General features: G+C 43.1%; 1 long non-coding RNA gene across 1 annotated transcript in view; it reads right to left on the reverse strand.

Moving 5' to 3' along the window:
• Nucleotides 1-4,039: 4,039 nt before the first annotated feature.
• The window catches only part of LOC310702102, a 30,981-nt gene continuing 27,960 nt past the window's right edge, over nucleotides 4,040-7,060 (reverse strand). Inside the window, exon 2 of the long non-coding RNA XR_014523237.1 lies at nucleotides 4,040-5,599. This is a non-coding gene — a long non-coding RNA (uncharacterized lncRNA). The remainder of the gene's footprint in view (nucleotides 5,600-7,060) is intronic.

Raw genomic sequence — 7,060 nt, forward strand, 5'->3', positions numbered from 1 at the left:
TTTGAAAGCACCCTTAAGTGCAAGTAGATAAATAGGTACCACTTTCTAGTGGGAAGGTAAACGGTGTCCTGTTTGCTGCTCTGGTGCCGGTTCGCCACAGCAGCTTCGTCACGCTGGCCACGTGACCCGGAAGTGTCTGCAGACAGCATAGGCTCCCGGCCTCTAGAGTGAGATGAGCGCACAACCCTAGAGTCTGTCAAGACTGGCCTGTATGGGCAAGGGTACCTTTACCTTTACCTATTATATATAAAAGGCCTTAAATTTTTTTGTTACATAACGCTCCAGCGGGAAGGTGAACGGCGTTTCCGTGCACTGCTCCGGATCGCCAGAAGCGGCTTAGTCATGCTGGCCAAATGACCTGGAAGCTGTAAGCCGGCTCCCTCGGCCAGTAAAGTGAGATGAGCACCGCAACCCTAGAGTTGTCCGCGACTGGACCTAATGGTCAGGGGTCCCTTTACCTTTGATTCTTAGTAGATACAATAAAATACCTAGAAATGAGACCAGATAAAAAGGCAGCCCTGCTCTTGGTGGATGCGGAGAAAGCATTTGATGTTTCAGGGGCATTCATGCAAAAAACTTTGGAAATGATGAGTTTGAGTGAGAAAATATGCAGTGGTATAAAAGCGATTTATAATTCCCAAAAGGTCAGACTAATTATAAATGGTGAAATATCAGAAGCTTTTAATATCTCTAAGGGAACAAGACAGGGCTGCCCTCTTTCTCCTCTCCTCTTTATCACACTTCTGGAAGTATATTTGAAAGCAGTAACAGAAGACCCTAGACTAGAAGGAATTAAAGTTGGACAAAGGGCCTATAAGGTCAGAGCCTAAGCAGACAATCTAATAATTACAACAGAAAACCCTCTAGAGCAGCAGTTCTCAACCTGTGGGTCCCCAGATGTTGTTGGACTACAACTCCCATCATCCCTGAGCTCTGGCCTTGCTAGCTAGGGGTGATGGGAGTTGTAGTTCAGCAACATCTGGGGACCCACAGGTTGAAAAAGGCTGCTCTAGAGTATTGTAGTAATGTTGGAAAAAACAAGGCCAAGAATAAAATACAAAACTCAGACTTAAAAGAAAGGGGAGGCTTTTCCCTTCCAGATCTCAAAATTTACTATGAAGCAGCTTGTCTTACTCGGATTCGAGATTGGTTAAATTGGAGAAAGAAGAGGCAATAGAACTGGAAGGACATGACAACAGATTTGGTTGGCATGCATATTTGTGGTATGGGAAAACAAAAGTACACAAAGGACTCCACAATACTATAATAAGTTTTTAATAAAGGTATGCGGAAAATACAAAGAATTATTGGAACCCCAAACTCCATGGTGGCTATCACCCATTGAAGCGCTATCACTTAACATGTCAACAATGAAAGGAATATGGCCAACATACAGAGAATTACTAATAGAACAAGAAGGAAAGTTAAAATTGAAAGACTATGATGAGATATAGGAATATTTAGTGATGGTGATGGATATTTGTTGTAAGAAAGAAAATCAATAAAAATTATTATAATAAAAGGAAAGGAAAAGAAAGGCGTTTGGACAGTTATCACGATTCAAAATTAATAAAGAAAAAAAAACTCCTGGTAAAAAAATTAGATATACAAGAAAAAGTAAAGTTAGAAATAGACTTAAAATTACAGAGCAAAGTATTTAGGAATTTGGATAACCATGAAAAACATTCATTTATAGAAAGACAATTATATTAAGGTATGGAGCAAAATTAGGAAAGACTTAGAAATCTGGTGTAAATTAAAACTCACGTTGTGGGGAAGAATTTCTACAATCAAGATGGTAGTTTTACCAAAAATGCAGTTCCTTTTTCAATCAATTCCGGTTCTTAATGGCTTAAATTGTTTTTAAAAATGGCACAGGTATTTGGCAAAATACATTTGGCCGGGCAAAAAAACCAGAATTAAATTTAAACTATTAACAAAAACCAAAAGCAAAGGAGGGTTTGGAATGCCAGATTTTAGGATCTACTATGAAGTTGCCTGCCTGGTCTAGCTCAAGGAATGGATGATCTTGAAGAATACTAAATTATTGGATATTGAGGGCTGGGATAATATAGTGGGGTGGCACGGCTACCTGGGTTATAATAAAGCAAAAATCCACAAGGGATTCCTAAATCACATTATTAGGAAAGCCTTATATGAAGTTTGGGAAAGGAACAAAAAATTATTAGAACCAAAAACCCCATGGTGGTTGTCACCAATGGAGGCAGAGGCAGTAAAAAGAAAAAATATGGATTCAAATTGGTTGACATATAAAGATCTTTTAGAGGAAGTAAATAATAGATTACAAATGAAAAAAATATGAAAAAATAAGGCATACAGAAATAGGCTGGTTTCAATACCATCAATTAAATGCAATTTTTGAGGAAGACAAGAATGTAAATGGATTTGATACAAAATTATCTGAAATAGACAAAAAATTGATTATAAATGATGATAAAAATTTATCCAAATGTATAAACTATTATTAAACTGGCACTTAAGAGACAAAGAGTTTAAAGATGTCATGGTCAAATGGGCACAAGATATCGGTCATTCAATTGATTTAGAAAACTGGGGAAACTTATGGAAAAGAGACATAAGATTTACAGCATGTTATACAATAAAATATTTTTTTAAAAAAATGATGTACAGATGGTATCTTAAACCCTCGAAATTGGCTAAAATGTACCAAAACACCAGTGGAAAGTGTTGGAGGTGCAAACTTAAAGAAATGTTTTTTGGGGCCTATTAACAGTTTGATGACACCAAACTGGGAGGGGTGGCTAACACCCCAGAGGACAGGATCACACTTCAAAACGACCTTGACAGACTAGAGAACTGGGCCAAAACAAACAAGATGAATTTTAACAGGGAGAAATGTAAAGTATTGCACTTGGGCAAAAAAAATGAGAGGCACAAATACAAGATGGGTGACACCTGGCTTGAGAGCAGTACATGTGAAAAGGATCTAGGAGTCTTGGTTGACCACAAACTTGACATGAGCCAACAGTGTGACGCGGCAGCTAAAAAAGCCAATGCAATTCTGGGCTGCATCAATAGGAGTATAGCATCTAGATCAAGGGAAGTAATAGTGCCACTGTCTTCTGCTCTGGTCAGACCACACCTGGAGTACTGTGTCCAGTTCTGGGCACCACAATTCAAGAAGGACACTGACAAACTGGAACGTGTCCAGAGGAGGGCAACCAAAATGGTCAAAGGCCTGGAAACGATGCCTTATGAGGAACGGCTAAGGGAGCTGGGCATGTTTAGCCTGGAGAAGAGGAGGTTAAGGGGTGATATGATAGCCATGTTCAAATATATAAAAGGATGTCACATAGAGGAGGGAGAAAGGTTGTTTTCTGCTGCTCCAGAGAAGCGGACACGGAGCAATGGATCCAAACTACAAGAAAGAAGATTCCACCTAAACATTAGGAAGAACTTCCTGACAGTAAGAGCTGTTTGACAGTGGAATTTGCTGCCAAGGAGTGTGGTGGAGTCTCCTACTTTGGAGGTCTTTAAGCAGAGGCTTGACAACCATATGTCAGGAGTGCTCTGATGGTGTTTCCTGCTTGGCAGGGGGTTGGACTCGATGGCCCTTGTGGTCTCTTCCAACTCTATGATTCTATGATTCTATGAACAACAGACATCCCAAAAGAAGCCAAAAGAATATTATTGTATGCCGTAATGGCGGCCAGGATAGTAATGGCTAAAAATTGGAGAAGTAACATAACACCAACAAAAGAAGGAAGAGTTCTTAAATTGTAAGGATATCGTGAATTAGCCAGACTTACAGGTTTAATAAGAAGTTATTCTAATGAGAAAATAAGGAGAGAGTGGGAAGTCTTTATAAATTATACGAAGAGAACCGATTTCCAGATTCATACTTGGCTTAGTTTAGAATAAAAATCTCACAGGTAATTAGAATAATTCTCCAAAAAATTAATCATTACAGTCAACTAGTGATATGAAGAATAAAGAGCCACATGGAGTTAGTAAGAAGTCATTCCCCCCCTTTCTTCTTTTTTGGTGTTTTTCCCCCGTTCTTTTTCCTTTTTTGGAGAGAATATAATGTTTTGCATTTTTGATTGCATATTATGTTTAGATCCTTGTAATTTAGTTTTTGCATTTTCTTCTGTTTTCTATTGTTTGTTCGTTTTATTCAATGCTTGTTTGTGTGATGTCGAAGTATAAATTAAGAAAAAAAGAGGGTCATCAAATAGTATTGCCCCCCATCTTAGTTTGAGGACTATCCCTGCCTCCGGGTCTGGTGTCATTTGGATGGATACTGGAATCAGCAAGGGAGACCCACATGACCCGAAGGTGCTGCTATGGAATGCCAGGTCAATGATTCATAAGACCACTGCCATCCATGACTTGATCGTGGATGGAGAACTTGACCTGGCATGTGTAACAGAGACTTGGTGGGATGAAGCAGGTGGACCTGTCCTTGCCACTGCTTGTCCACCAGGTTTCTCTTACGCACAGCAACCCAAGTCATGTGGGCAAAGGGGTGGGTGGTTTGCAGTGATTTGTAGGAAGTCAGTAATTTGCACCAGGCGTCCTATTGGGAAGACACAGTTCTCTGAGTGCATATTCTTGAAGTTGGACAATAGGGGCAGTACAGGATTCCTTTTGGTGTACCGACCACCCCGCTGCACCAAGGATTCCCTGCCCAAGCTGCTTCATGTTGTGGCAGATGTTCTCCTGGAGACTCCTAATTTGGTTGTCCTGGGGGATTTTAACATTCACGCCGACACAACCTTACAAGGGGCCGATTGGGACTTTGTGGAAAGCATGGCCTCCATGGGCTGTCCCTAAATAAGTTTGGCCCAACTTATAGTCGCAGAAATGCCTTAGACCTGGTTTTTCTCCTCTATGGATGTTGATGATCTGACACTAAGTAAAAGCGAAACTAAATAAGTGCCATGTTCAGATCACTTCCTGGTGCAACTAGACTTCTCCACAACCCTTCCCCTCTGCAGGGAGGTGGGTTCGATTTGGATGGTCCGCCAACGCCACTTAATGGATCCAAATGGTTTCCAGAGAGTGGCAGGGGATGTTTTATCCCATGTTGATGGCCTTTCAGCTGATTCCCTAGTGGCCTGTTGTAATGTGGAGTTAACCAGGGCTATTGAGTATCTGGCTCCAAAAAGCCCACTCCCATTGCATGGAGACCAGACAGCCCCATGGTTTTCCAAGGATCTGAGGGCAACGAGATGGCTAGAGCGCCAGTGGCAGAAACCTCATTCTGAATCTGACCGGACACGGGTTAGAGCTCAACGTTGAGCCTACCAAATGGCGATAGTGAAGGTGAAGAGAACCTTCTTCACCCCCTCTACTGCATCTGCAGAAAACAGCAGCAGGAGACTCTTTCAGGTGGTTTGCAATTTAATGGAACCATCTCTCCAATGGCGCCCGGTACAGGCCACATGATCTCCTGCAATGATTTTGCAAAGTTTTTTTGCAAATAAAGTCACTCAGATTAAGAGAGGTAGACTCCCCCGTGGGAGCAGGACGGGGGCTGGTGAGTGCTAGAGTCCTGTCTAGTAAAGTTGCGTGGGATCGATTCCAATCTGTTATGTCCGAGGATGTGGACAGGCTGCTTAGATGAGTCAAACCAACCACCTGTCTCCGTGATCCTTGCCCATCCTGGCTCATAAAAGCTAGCCGGGAAGGGCTGGGCGATGGGCTCCGTGGGGTGGTGAATGCTTCTCTCTGTGAGGGAGCCTTCCCAGACACACTGAAAGAGGCAGTTACAGTGGTACCTCAGGTTAAGAACTTAATTCGTTCTGGAGATCTGTTCTTAACGTGAAACTGTTCTTAACCTGAAGCACCACTTTAGCTAATCGGGCCTCCTGCTGCTGCTGTACAATTTCTGTTCTCATCCTGAAGCAAAGTTCTTAACCCAAGGTAATATTTCTGGGTTAGCGAAGTCTGTAACCTGAAGCGTATGTAATCCGAGGCACCACTGTATTAAAGTGCTTCTTTAAAAAAAAATCTTTAGACCCAGCCAATATGGCCAACTATCGCCCAGTCTCAAATCTTCCATTCTTTGGCAAGGTGATTGACTGGGTGGTTGCTGAACAACTCCAGGGACGCCTGGAAGATGTGGACCATTTGGATCCCTTCCAGTTGGGATTCAGGCCTCACCATGGGACTGAAACTGACCTGGACACGATGATTTCCGGCGGGCTAGGGACAAAAGTGAGAGCTGTTTCCTAGTTCTGCTGGATCATTCAGAGGCTTTTGACACCATCGGCCATAACAACCTTTTGGACCGTCTAGAGGGGCTGGGAGCTGGAGGAACTGTTATACAGTGGTTCCACTCCTTCCTCCTGGGCCGTGTTCAGAAAGTGGTGTTGGGAGATGAGTGTTCAGACCCCTGAGCTCTCACTTGTGGGGTGCCTCAGGGTTCCGTCCTCTCCCCATGCTTTTCAGATTTCTACATGAAGCCGCTGGGAGAGATCAGGGGGTTTGGGCTGGATGTTCATCAGTATGCGGATACCCAGCTCTACTTCTCTTTCAAATCAGAACCAGTGAAGATGATGAAGGTCCTGTGTGAGTGTCTGGAGGTGGTTGGAGGATGGATGGCAGCTAACATATTAAAGTTGAATGCTGACAAGGTAGAGGTCCTTTTTTCGGAGACAGGAGGCAGGCAGGTGTGGAGAACTCCCTGGTCCTGAATGGGGTAACTGTGCCCCTAAAGGACCAGGTGCACAGTCATTTTGGATTTGCAGCTGTCAATAGAAGCGCAGGTCAATTCTGTGTCCAGGGCAGCTGTTTACCAGCTCAATCTGGTACGCAGGCTAAGACCCTATCTGCCCTCAGACTGTCTTGCCAGAGTAGTGTATGCTCCAGTTATCTCCTGTTTGGACTACTGCAATGCGCTCTACGTGGGGCTACCTTTGTAAGTGGTCCGGAAACTGCAACTAATCCAGAATGCAGCAGCTAGACTGGTGACGGGGTGCAGCCGCCAAGACCACATAACACTGGTATTGAAAAACCAACATAGGCTCCCATTGCATTTCTGAGCACAAATCAAAGCGTTGGTGCTGACCTT

This window comes from Podarcis liolepis (assembly GCF_965112155.1).
Source record: "Podarcis liolepis genome assembly, chromosome: 2".
NCBI classification, from domain to species: Eukaryota; Metazoa; Chordata; class Lepidosauria; order Squamata; family Lacertidae; genus Podarcis; species Podarcis liolepis.